The sequence below is a fragment of the Pelophylax lessonae genome (genome assembly GCF_965119305.1).
Source record: "Pelophylax lessonae genome assembly, chromosome: 3".
Lineage (NCBI taxonomy): Eukaryota > Metazoa > Chordata > Amphibia > Anura > Ranidae > Pelophylax > Pelophylax lessonae.
In genome coordinates, this window is record NC_138770.1 from 245,959,091 (window position 1) to 245,973,234 (window position 14,144).

Consider the following 14,144-nt stretch of genomic DNA (forward strand, 5'->3'; position numbering starts at 1 on the left):
ATTTTGGCAAAATCATGGATTCATTAAAAAAATATCTTTGTTTGTCCCGTGGCTTGCAGGAAAAACATTTTGCCTTGATTCCACCATCAACACAGACAGGGGAAACCCTCCTGCGGAGCCATTGTGTTCTCCTGGTGCTGCCCCTGCCAGGAAAACACAGTGATTATTGCTAGTGGCTACAAGAGATGCTAGCGATAAGTGTGTGTAAAATCTGACAGACTGGTTGTACGTTGTCCTCCAGGTGATCGACCAATCAACTTGGGTACCTTCAGCCTGGCCATACACAGTTTAAATCTGCATCTCAAATGAAGCAATCCCATTTACATATAACACTCCATAAAGGAGAATTGAGGGGCTTATCAGGTCTGCGTCAAAAATTAACAGCCACACCCAATCAGACAGCTCGTGTTAAAAGGGACCTGAAAAGCAATCTGCATGGCTTGCTTTTCCAAGCATTGGCTAGTTTAGTGAGCCTGGACTAATAACAGTCACTGTAATGCTACCCATACTGCTGTCCTTTTAACATGGTGACAAAAGTTGATACCTATGCTACATGTGTGTAAAGTTACTTGCACCCTGCTAAATGGACAGCAATAAGGTTGTAAATACAGTGACTGCCTGTCCCCCCTGATGGCGGCCCTGGGTGTGTCATGAAAGGCCAATTGAGAAAATGGCTATATCATGTAGAGGAAATCACCAGTGTGGGGCAACCTATGTCATGGAGGTAGATTTGGACATCGATGTATATGTATCACCAGAAATGGAATTCTTTGTTCTACAATATCTCAAAGACGACCTAGCATGTTATTTGAAGACTGTACTATTTTGGACATACTTGGACTCAAACATACACTGCTCTTTCCACAGCTCCTCCTCCTCTGGGGGTATGATAAAGTTTATACGCATCTTCACCAAAAGCACAAGATGATGTGTCGTCTCCGGATGAGGCTGCAGCGGAGATTTCAGTTCCAGGCTGATATAGTGGATCTGCAGCGGGCCTGGAGTGATGCCAAAAGGCGCTCACCCAGGCTCCTGCTAAAGGCTGTGGAGCAAATCTCCGGTAAGTAAAAATATACATTACATGTGACCAGATAGGTTACAATTTTTTGGGTAGGTGGACATGTGTTTAGCTATGCAACAACACTAATACCAACACCCCCCCCCCCCCTCCCTCTCGCTCCTACCTTTCCTACCTCCATCAAGTGTCTCTTCACAACCTTTAATACTACTATGTACATTCGTATTTTTTATGTTTTTTTTTTTCTTCTGCTTCTAGCCAAAGCGGACGGACGGCACCCTCTTGTGCTTTTGGTGAAGAAGGGGAGGAGGAGGACGGCCACACTCCAATATGCAGTCAGAGGCAGCGAGCCATTTGAGCAGCTGAAAATTGTGGATCGTAAGTAGAAAATAAAAATGTTAGAAATTTCTAATCTCTAATCACATTTTACAGAGCCCCCTTTACATCGGAGTCTCCAGACTTACTACACTGTAAGAGGGAAGTGTGAAGACTCTGATATAAGGAGAGTTTGGGAACCATTATTTGAGGGGGGAAGCTGGGGACTCTGGTGTAAAAGGGAACTCTGTGTTCCCCAAAGCTCCCCCATACATCTGAGCTTACAGAGACCCTCTTACACTTCCCTTCCTCAGTCCACCACAGTCAAGGGCACAACAAGTCCCACTGCAGAAGGCTACCTGCTTGGACTTGTAATCCTCTCTGTAGGGGAATGAGGAAATACTGCCTGCTATGCTAAGACTTGTAGTGCCCTCTGTTAGGGACTAAGGATTCCTCAGTCCTCAACATTCTAGGGCACTATAAGTCTCAGCATAGTGGGCTGTCATACCTCAGTCCCTCACAGCTCGGGTCAAAAACAACACAGTTAAACATCTAAAGGACAACTCCAAACAAAACTACCAATAATGGACAGAGTCCATATGCTCTATAATGTCAAAGACCCGCTACCACTCACCTTCCACCTCTGGTGCTGTCATTGTGTAGGGCAAAGGGCTCCATCTACACCATGTTTGGCTTTCATGTCAGATAGGCAGGACTTGCTCAGCTCCACTCTCTTCCTTGGCAATTGACTCTGGCGTCATTGTGGATCTTTCCTCCTCTAGAAAACCCCCAGGGGCCCTCTCCTTGTCCCCCAGCCACCCAGGGCCTTCTTCTCCTCCTCCTCCACCAACCATTTTCAGACTCTTCCAACTTCCCTGGGGCTACTCAACCACTTTGCATAGTGGACACAACAAATCTATGACCAGCCTGCAAAATATCAAGTCTGGGCCTGGTTACCTGTATGTTCCGGGTCCAGGGCGGAGCTCTCCTCCCAGAGCAACAACTGATGATAGCAGAGTGAGTTGACCGGCCAGTCACTTCCTACTGGTGCAGGTACACACCTACCGATTCCTCCACATCTTAGGATAACATGATCAGACGGCCAATCCCCAGGCAGAGAAGGAGGAGTAAGTGTCAGCGGACAACAGACACCTGGCAGACGCAGTGAAGGGACTGCAGCACACTGCTGCAACTTTTTGATCCGAGGATTGAAAGCAATCTTTTACTTGGGAGATTTCCCTGACTGCGCCCTTCGAAATGTTGGTGCTCCGCCACTGGCCGCAAGGCCCCTGTAGGTGCGAGGCCTTAGGCGCCCGCTTAATTTGCATGGTGCCCTCCTGTTTTAAAACATGGTCAATGCATCTCATTGGTGTAAGTGCACTTCTATGTTCTGAATTGTAGGGGCATTGAGTATGGTGCTAGCATGATGAGAGGTTACTGCCTATTTGTGTCCATAAATAATATATAATGTTTTTCTTTTATTTTAGAAACCAGTGATCAGGATGTTGTGGCTCAGCCTTCTCAGGCCCCCTGTAAGTAATGTGGATGTGCTGGTGTGTTGTGTATTAGGTCGAACTTGGAGGAATGATTGTTTGTTTTGTTTTCTTTTGTGGTTGATGTAACTTCAGCAAGAGAGGAGCCTCAGGCAGGGCCGAGTCGCCTGGATCCGGGCCAGGAACAAACTGTTGGCCAAGAAGAGGCCAATTGGTCCGACTCGGATGAGGACCTGGGCTCTCCTCAAAGGGGAAGTAAGTATTCTACATGTGTTTGTGTGTTCAATGTGTCCTGGTAAATATAAGGGCTGTAATATATATATTTTGACATTGGGGTTTTGTAGCAGCTGACATTGAGGATGTTTGTTGTGGAGGACTGGGGAAGAGGGGCCACTGCTTACCCAGTCCACTGTAACTACTACCTTCAATGTTTCCAGACTACTTTCTGTGTGCCTTTATCAAATAGCTTTTGTTCAAGGATTGTATTTGTGTCTTTGTGTTTCTAGGAGATACAACGCCATCCCCCCATGAAGGGACACCATCCCCCCATGTAGGGTCTCCCCCATCCTCCCCCACTCCAGGCTCCCCTGAACTAGTCTGTAAGTACCTAAAATTAGATTCTCACATGAATTGTGTGTGCTAGGATGATGTGTATCTAGGATAATCTAAGTTGGAGTCAAAGCAAGTGTAGTTTTGCTATATGTGACAGGAAGGTTGGTCATGAAACACTCTTGCTTAACCTTCATGTTTGAAAGGTGGTTTTGGGGAGCTTTACAGGACATGTTATCTTTTGTAAGTTATCTCAAGCCACCCTATTCTAAATTGGTGTTAGTTTCTCTACATTGGAAATGGTGTGCTTTGTACTTGTAAATTTTTAGGGGACATTGTAATTTAATCATGTCCTGATTTAGTCAACACTGAAAATGTGTGTTTGTCAATCTTTCATAAATACTCTTCCTCGGTAATGTACCACATTCCAGTTCACAATTTGTGTTCTTTTTGTGCAGTTTCTCCAGAGCCAGCCACGCCATCCACTTCAGGGGCCCCAAAAAAACCTGATGATGGTAAGTTGTGTGCTTTTCCAGTAATGTGTCTACTTAGTAAGTGGAGAAATGCTAACTGTGTATGTCCCCGCTCAGGCTTCAAGTTGTTCTAAAGGCAGCGGGTTCTTTATGTGAATGCATTCTATGCATTAGTATTCCAAGTGATAGGTGTGCATATTCCCCCTAAGACTTACTGGGACCATTTTTTACGGTCCAAATTTTTGCACTAATACTTGTCTGGAACAGACTCCCCCTCCTCCTTAACTGAGGTGACAGCATGCCAATATTGCCTCCTGATGCTGTCACTCCTAATCATTGAGACCATTGGAAGGGAGGGGGGCAAGGCTGGCTCACAGCCTAGTGCCTGAACAGGCACAGGGTGCTTGGCTTCATCTCATGTGCCTCCATAGCAAGCTGCCTGCTGTGGGGTCAAACAACAGGAGGGAGGTGCCTAGAGGTGTGTACAGGGGCCATGTAAAAAGGAGGATTGTTATTTCTCTTGTCCCCAAAAACCTAGAGAGTGTAAGTCTAACCTGATTAGTTTTCCGCAGCCCTCCCAAAATGATATGTTTCCAACACTTAGAACAGGCAGGGCTGAGGCACCAAAAACATCAGAAAAACACAATCAGCACAAAAGCAGGGAGTACGTATCCTTAACGCTACAAGCTTCACCCAGAAGAATGACGCTTGCACTGTACAAATCTGCATCACCACCATATCAATGTCTAAATAAAACTTTCAGGGAAATGTGGAGGGGTAATGAGTGGGTGTTAGAGCGTTTTCATGACTGCGTAACCTACAGTTAGCGTGAGTCCATTTGTTGATAAACTTTTTCTTCTCTCTTAACACAGCTGGGATGGCGGAAAGGAGATCAGGGGAGCAGACACATCTGCTCCGTCCAGAACTGGCCCTCAAAATTCCTAAGGGTGAGTCTCTACTATGTGTCAGGTTCAATCTATAGACAGTAAGAGTGAGAGAGAACGCTCCACAGATTCCAATGGTGATAGAGATAAATGTGTGCACATGTATCGTGTTGACCAATTGAACCCAAAACACCTTACATTCTTCAAAATGATTGCTTGTGTTTACATGCAGAAAAGCATTTTACTTAGCTTTGGTGGAACTGCTACTAACATTCCAAGCCATCTTATGTAACCTTTTGAACAATTTGCTGTGAAAGTTTGAGTTTAAGGTTTACAACAGCAATTTAGCATATTTGCTTCAGAGTGTTGATAAAAGCCAACCAATAGACTCCTAAGCATATTTGTTGAGGCACATTAATTACAATCCTTGTTTGGATCATTTTGCCTAAAACTAATTGTCATGTTTTTTTCTACCCAGGGCACACCCACCTCACCTACGAGGTCCTCCTGGATTATATGAGGTGGTGCGGAGACCGAATTCTATATTTGGAACACCTTTGTGGCGTGGATCCAGACCCTAAGGAGCCATTCGTTAGGAATGTCACACCTTTAAAAAGATCCTAGTATTTTTTTTTTGTGGTTTGTTTACTTATGTTGCACGTTGCAACACAAAGAAATGTCACATTTGTAATTGTTGCCCATTATAAACAAAAATCTAACAAAAAAATCAAAAACAGTTTAAAAAAAAACCCTTTTTTTTGGACCCAAAAAAAAAAAAAAAAAAAAAAAGCCTTGTTTTTGGCAACCAAAAAAAATATAAAAATTTATAAAAAACCCTTTTTTTGGGGACCCAAAAAAAAAAAAAAAAAAAAAAAGCCTTGTTTTTGGCAACCAAAAAAAATATAAAAATTTATAAAAAACCCTTTTTTTGGGGACCCAAAAAAAAAAAAAAAACAAAAAAAGCCTTGTTTTTGGCAACCAAAAAAAATATAAAAATTTATAAAAAACCCTTTTTTTGGGGACCCAAAAAAAAAAAAAAAAAAAAAAAGCCTTGTTTTTGGCAACCAAAAAAAATATAAAAATTTATAAAAAACCCTTTTTTTGGGAACCAAAAAAACCAAAAAAAAAAAAAAAAAGCCTTGTTTTTGGCAACCAAAAAAAAAATGTTTACAAAAAAGCCTTGTTGTTTTTATGGCAACGGACAAAACCAAAAATGTTTACAAAAAAGCCTTGTTGTTTTTATGGCAACGGACAAAACCAAAAATGTTTACAAAAAAGCCTTGTTGTTTTTATGGCAACGGACAAAACCACAAATGTTTACAAATAAGCCTTGTTGTTTTTATGGCAACGGACAAAACCAAAAATGTTTACAAAAAAGCCTTGTTGTTTTTGGTAACAAACTAAACCAAAAATGTTTACAAAAAAGCCTTGTTGTTTTTATGGCAACCGACAAAACCAAAAATGTTTACAAATAAGCCTTGTTGTTTTTATGGCAACCGACAAAACCACAAATGTTTACAAAAAAGCCTTGTTGTTTTTATGGCAACGGACAAAACCAAAAATGTTTACAAAAAAGCCTTGTTGTTTTTATGGCAACCGACAAAACCACAAATGTTTACAAATAAGCCTTGTTGTTTTTATGGCAACCGACAAAACCACAAATGTTTACAAAAAAGCCTTGTTGTTTTTATGGCAACGGACAAAACCAAAAATGTTTACAAAAAAGCCTTGTTGTTTTTATGGCAACGGACAAAACCACAAATGTTTACAAATAAGCCTTGTTGTTTTTATGGCAACGGACAAAACCAAAAATGTTTACAAAAAAGCCTTGTTGTTTTTGGTAACAAACTAAACCAAAAATGTTTACAAAAAAGCCTTGTTGTTTTTATGGCAACCGACAAAACCAAAAATGTTTACAAATAAGCCTTGTTGTTTTTATGGCAACCGACAAAACCACAAATGTTTACAAAAAAGCCTTGTTGTTTTTATGGCAACGGACAAAACCACAAATGTTTACAAAAAAGCCTTGTTGTTTTTATGGCAACGGACAAAACCACAAATGTTTACAAAAAAGCCTTGTTGTTTTTATGGCAACGGACAAAACCACAAATGTTTACAAAAATGAATTGTTTTTGTGAAAACCTTCCAAAAAATGATGTCAAAACATAAAAAATGTTTAAAATGTTTATCTAAATTAAATTTAAGTATGTTGCTCTTTGCAACACAAATGTTACATTGGCAATTTAGTTCATTCTATTATATATTGTAATATATTTTTTGTACGCTACAGTTGGTAGACACCCACATGTGTTATTAAAACATTTATTTTATTACCCAAGTTTTCTTTTTGGTGTACACATCGAATGTCTTTTGTGTTGTATTTGTTTACTTGAGTGGTGTGGTCTGTAATTGTTAGTATGTTGGCTTTGGTTTATGTTAGCCTTGAGACTTGTTTTGAAGCTACATTTGAAGGGAGACCTTTTCTTGGGTCGTTATGTGAACATTGAGTTATCTAAATTTACATGAAATCATATGTTTGGAGATCGAGAAGCACGTGTGTATAAATGCCTACATTAACCAGGGCCATTACTTGGCCACCAACACTCCTAAAAAACCAAAGAGCAAACACAAACTAATCATTTTGCATAAAATTTTATTTCATCCCCAAAAAAAGCACTATAAGAAATCATATTGTGCCACCCTCAAATTTAAAAAAAAAATGGCCCCACAAATTGGCCAATGTAACAATCATTAACAAAACCAAAAAAAAAAAAAAAAAAGAAATTAAGTTGGTGGTGGTGGTGGTGACTGAAGCAGTGTGGTGAGCAATGGAAAGGTTCCTGCCATCAAATGGTGGGCCAATAGTCCCATCTGCTCTGGGGTTAGCCTTAGAGTTCTGGTAAAGTGGCCCATTAGAATCAGATCTTGTGTCTGAGGCTGCTGCTGATGCAGGGTGTTGAACCCTGGAAATGTCCCAGACTGAAGATCTTGTGCCAATAGTCCCATCTGCTCTGTGCTCAGCCTAAGAATTTGGGTAACGTGTGCCATTACCATGAGATGGGATCGTTGCTGCTCCAAGGCTATTTGATGCTGCTGGTGGTGCAAGGGTTGTGAAGATGTGTGGGGAGTGGTGGTTGATTGGTTGTTGTGGTCCACGGTGCGGGGGCAAACGACATGTCGCATTGGTGACAAAAAAGAAGAACGGCCTGGGGAGGAGTGAAGTGATAAAGGTGTGGAGGGAATGTAGTCAGGTGGAAGGGGTACTGTGGAACCAGTGCGCATTGAGGTTGTGCAGGAGGATTGCTCATTGAGGGGTGTGGGAGTCCGAACGGAGTGTGAAGTGCTAGGAGTGGCTACAGGAGGAATTGTCCCATCCCCAGCTGCCTGACAAGTGGCCAACACTGGCATTACCCTCCCACTACCACAACCTGCAGTGGCAGGTGAGTGAGATGTTTGGGAGGGCTCTGCCAATGGGGCATCTTCAGATCCAAACAGGCATTGGCGTGTGGCCAGCACCTGAGTGTCAACACTTTGCCGATCCCGTTGATGCTGGTCTGCTAAACTTACCAAGCTGTTACGCATATCCTGTTGAACCTGTAACATATCCTGGTGAACCTGTACCATTGTTGCTACAGATTCCTGTATGAGCCCGAGCAGACGTACTGCCTCAGTAGATTGCTGAGTACGCCTCCTTAACTCATTTTGGACCTGATACTCATCAAGCAGCCTCTCGGCTACATCCAGCATAGATGGACGAAGTTGGGTAGGTGACAATCCCTCTGCATCTAAGGCTACCTGAAAGCAGAAGAAATAGACCAAATCATTATCAAACATCATGACTAAATATTTCAGATTAGTTTGACAACTTAACACCCCAAGCAGAACGTTGAAAAGTTTGATGTGCTTCTAATGAGTACTTGTTCATTGTAAGATTATCCAAGCTAGCAACACTTCTGATAATGGGTACATATTATATTGGTAGGACTAATATGACAAAGGCAAAAAAGATTCAACATGAAGGTGTTCCCAATTAACCCTGGTGTGGTAGGTTGTTTATGCTTTTGGTAAATCTGTTACTACACCAATGACTTTATACATCTACGTATGTTGTCTAAAATCTTGCCATCAATCGGCTAGAGGACAACCCAACCAAACGATACCCATGAATTTGGACCTGGAAAATCAAAGACGGGCCGGACTTTAAAGATCCTGGATGTTTTTGGAACATTAGTGGCACACCAAATTATAACATAATTCCCTGATGTTCAAGATAGAACTCTTGTTGTGCTGGTGCATCGTCAGAATGTCATAGCACTAATTTAACACACACAATGTAAGCCACATCTAGTCCAAAATCAATGCTACCATTGAAATGTTACATGTGCACCTTGTTCCCTTATATCACATACCACAGCACTGGATGCAGAATCGTCGCCAGCTCCTGATCCAACTCCAGCTGCAACGTCAAGAGGGGCCTGATGTTCTTTTAAAAAAAAAAAAAAAAAACATGTTTAGTACATAACCTTAGTCAGTAATGATTATGGCCAGATTGCCCTCCTAGCTTCATGAATGAAGCATTGAGGCCAAACATTCAAAAGTGCTTTCCTGGGCTCATAGGACACTTGCTAAACCCTCCCAAAGGTTAAGAAGGCTTGGTCTGCCTACTAATGACGGCACCCATTAATGCTGTCAACTGTGTTTTGCAGGGTAAACATCTAAAAGGCAACACTCTTTCCTAAGAAAAAACATGTGTGTTAATGGGGTTAATAAGATTCAAAAAAACATTATTTGACTAGACATACCAACACCTTCCTCCAGGCCTAGCTGCACTGGGTGTGTTCCCTGCTGCGGATCTTCTGTAAAGGACATAGCAATATGAGCTATCTTGGCCAAAAAAAAACATCTACATTGTTTGGCACAGTATGATATTGGACCTACCAGGAGGAGGGTCAGCACTGATGTCAACACCTGTGAGTCCGTCTGGTTCGCCAAGCTGCATGGGCTGTGGAGGGGCTGAGATCCGTGCTACAGATGAACAAATTGCAGGTTGGGGAAAACAAAAAAAGGACAATTGGAAGGGCAAGTATCACATTCTCTTAATGTCACACATAGGATAGTAGTTAATCTTTTCCAAACAACTCACACAATTGACATCCAAGATAATATCCTACCTCGGTGCAAAGCATCCGAATCTAAGTCCTCTCTGGGAAAGATGGTATCGGGTCCTATGATGTTCAAGAAAGGTAATTGATAATCCCAGAGAGAACTTCGTGCACGTTCATCCAGCCGACCTTGACGGTCATAAAGACCCTCCGCAGCCCATGCAATTAGCTTCTTCCGAACGGACCCACAGATGTCGTTGACCTTCTTCCGCACACTGTCACGGTGGCGAGGTGCTTCACCCAGTGCATTTACAGCATCCCGGATTTCATCCCACAATCTGTTCTTCTCTGTTACTGAGTAAGACGCGGCCCTGGTCCCATGTATCGCCTGATATCTGGCCATATAGGCGTGGACCAGGGCACAGCACTGATTGTGGGTGAAACGGGGAAGCCGGGTTAATGTGGACAAGCTGACTCTGGTGGACGGACCCGCTCCAGGACTACTGTCAGAAGAGCCAGCTTGTCCACTTGGTGTGTTAACACCTCCCCCGGCTTCCTCCTCCGGGATGGGGATGGTGGACTCCCTCATGGATACAGCTGGAGCCTCCCTCACACCAGAGCCAGACGATCTGCCCACCCTGCCCCCCCTGCCCCCCCTGGCCCCCCTGGCCCCCCTGGCCCCCCTGGCCCCCCTGGCCCTTCTCATCCTTCCAGTGGGTGGGGCCATGGGAGCACGAGGTGGGCAGAGAATCTGGCTGTCCAGCAGCAGCAAAGAGCCCCAAACTCCTAAATCTGAAATGACAAAAGAGAAAACAGAAAAAACAGGATTTGCAGATTGCTCTTCATATACAGTATAATTAGTGAACAGTTACAGAACACACTTACCTAATGGCACAAACAGACTTGGTCGTGGTGGTGGTGGTAGTAGTGGGCAAAGAGCAGAAGAGGCTGCAAAGAAAAGGAAAAAAAAAAAACACATAAGAAAACGCATATGGGTACAAATCACACGAGGCCCTCCAAACACTTACCTAATGGCACAAACACGGTGGTGGTGGTGGTGGTGGCAAAAAAAGCAGAAGAGGTTGCAAAGAAATGTACAAAAAAAACACATAAGAAAACGCATAGGGGTACAAATCACACGAGGCCCTCCAAACACTTACCTAATGGCACAAACACAGTGGTGGTGGTGGTGGTGGTGGTGGCAAAGAGCAGAAGAGGCTGCAAAGAAATGTAAAAAAAAAACACATAAGAAAACGCATAGGGGTACAAATCACACGAGGCCCTCCAAACACTTACCTAATGGCACAAACACAGTGGTGGTGGTGGTGGTGGTGGCAAAGAGCAGAAGAGGCTGCAAAGAAATGTAAAAAAAAAACACATAAGAAAACTCATAGGGGTACAAATCACACGAGGCCCTCCAAACACTTACCTAATGGCACAAACACAGTGGTGGTGGTGGTGGTGGTGGTGGTGGCAAAGAGCAGAAGAGGCTGCAAAGAAATGTAAAAAAAAAACACATAAGAAAACGCATAGGGGTACAAATCACACGAGGCCCTCCAAACACTTACCTAATGGCACAAACACAGTGGTGGTGGTGGTGGTGGTGGTGGTGGTGGTGGTGGTGGTGGTGGTGGCAAAGAGCAGAAGAGGCTGCAAAGAAATGTAAAAAAAAAACACATAAGAAAACTCATAGGGGTACAAATCACACGAGGCCCTCCAAACACTTACCTAATGGCACAAACACAGTGGTGGTGGTGGTGGTGGTGGTGGCAAAGAGCAGAAGAGGCTGCAAAGAAATGTAAAAAAAAAACACATAAGAAAACGCATAGGGGTACAAATCACACGAGGCCCTCCAAACACTTACCTAATGGCACAAACACAGTGGTGGTGGTGGTGGTGGTGGCAAAGAGCAGAAGAGGCTGCAAAGAAATGTAAAAAAAAAACACATAAGAAAACTCATAGGGGTACAAATCACACGAGGCCCTCCAAACACTTACCTAATGGCACAAACACAGTGGTGGTGGTGGTGGTGGTGGTGTAATCCTTTATAGGCAAAAGGAGGCTGCAAACATTAAACATACATGAGAAATCGCATGACCTACATACGTGCACATAATAAATTACAGTTATCAGGAAAGCAAAAATGGTGTCTTTGGAAGCTGGGAAGGTAAGGGGGCAGGTTTAGATGCCAAATCTAGACTGCACACCTTTAACAAACATGAGAAAACACATGTCCAAACCACATGCACATGGGGCCAACTGCCAATGATTAAAAGACACTTGAGGGGTTCCCAAGCTATTGTGGGTTGGAGGGGATTCACCATAGACAACTTAAGCACACCCAAGATAAGTACAAATTGTCTCCTTCCTTTTTTTTGGGAGAGAGAGATACAATTGTCTTACCTCCAGATAATGTAGGTTGTGGGTCACAGGGTCTTGCTAGCACATAAGAAACATCGATCTATAACATCCAGCAGCCATATTGGCCATGTGCTCCTTTTATAGCTGGCTCACAGGTGTGATAATTAGCGGCCGTTTCTATATATATCTGCGCATTCGCGAATTTGCGCGTTCAAAATGGAGGACGATATCCCAGACGCATTAGATGGTGCAATGCTGGCATTTATTGGTGCCTTGTTTGAGGAGGCCCTGGCACAGGAGGCAGCAGAAGGTGGGGAAGCTGCAGCAGCAGCAGCAGCAGCACCTTCAGCAGCAGCACCTCCAGTCCGTGTGCCCTTACCTCGCCAGCCACGCATTTTTGCTCCAAGGATCTATTTGGACAAGCTGCGGGATTCTGATGTCAGGAGGAAGTTCCGGCTCGAGCGAGGAACTATTCTACACCTCTACCAGCTCATAGCAGAGAAAATTGACCCGGACACACAGCGCGGCCATGCGGTGCCCGGCATGGCCAGATTGCTGGCCACTTTGTATATTTTAGGGCGTGGCAGCTTCCAAGCCACTTCGGGAAGTATCATGGGCATTAGCCAGCCCACAGTTTCAAGGGTGTTCATGTTGGTCATTAATGCCATAGTGGATATAGTGCCCAATTTTATCCACTGGCCACAGAATGAAAATGAGTGGAATGAAGTCAAGTTGGGTTTCTACCGGCGGGCACACATGCCGCAAATCCTAGGGGCAATCGATGGCACCCACATAGCCATTAGGCCCCCAAGGAGCCACGAAAGTGAATACCGGAACCGCAAGCAGTACCACTCTGTGAACGTCCAATTAGTGTGTGACGCCAAACAGCGCATCATGAGTGTCAACACTGGTCACCCAGGGTCGTGCCATGATTCCAGTATGTTAAGAACAAGTACTCTGTACGAGGTGTTTGAAAGTGGACAAATGCCCGAAGGGTGGCTTATTGGTAAAGTATTTTGTCTTAACAACATAAACTGTAAGATTACATAGACATAGGAATAAGCTACATCGGTGTACACCCTGATTTAAGCAAAGCCTACCTAAAATGGATGTGTTATTAGTTGTCAGGCTGTTCACACACAACCAGATCAGCAGCTTAGCAGCTCACAAAAGAAAGATTTGCAAAGTTGTCTTTGAGTCCAATGAAGGTGGTTAACCAATGTGTAAATGGTGTCCTCTAGCCACCCAAAGAAAACCTACAAATGATTCCAATGGTATTGCCATATCCCCAAAGTACTTTGCATAAGTGAGTCAATATTGGTTTCCTCACTCTAGTTGCAGATATATTCCAGAAGTAAGACCTAGGCTAATGTAATAGGAACAGAATAGGGGCCAAGTTGTAACTTGCAAGAGAAACCCACCACTTTGTGTGTCCTTTTTCCCATTTGTATTAGTGATTTAGGCAGTTAGACAGAGTTGAGATGTTTCATATGATTTTTTGCAAACAGACGAGCAGGTTGTTTAGTAAAATGCCTAATTGTCTCCCATTTTGAGGAGTCATCTAAAGTCACATGATATGAATAACTAATGTATATTTTTCTTATTTTTCAGGGGATGCTGGTTACCCGCAGCTGACGTGGCTGATGGCTCCAATCAGGTACCCCCAGGGCCCAGCAGAGAGGAATTACAACAGGGCCTTGCGGAGAAGCCGGAGTATCATTGAGTTGACCATAGGTCTTCTCAAGTCCCGGTTTCTCTGCTTGGCCCGGCCTGGGGGTGAACTCCTGTACTCTCCTACAAAGGCTTCCAAGATCATCCTGGCGTGCTGCGTGTTGCACAACATGTGCGTTGCCCGGGATGATTCTTGGGAGCTGACGGAGGAGAGGGAGCCAGAGGTCCGTCAGCCGGCGGCCCCCAGGCGGCGGAGCACCGCTGCCGGTATGGCCACC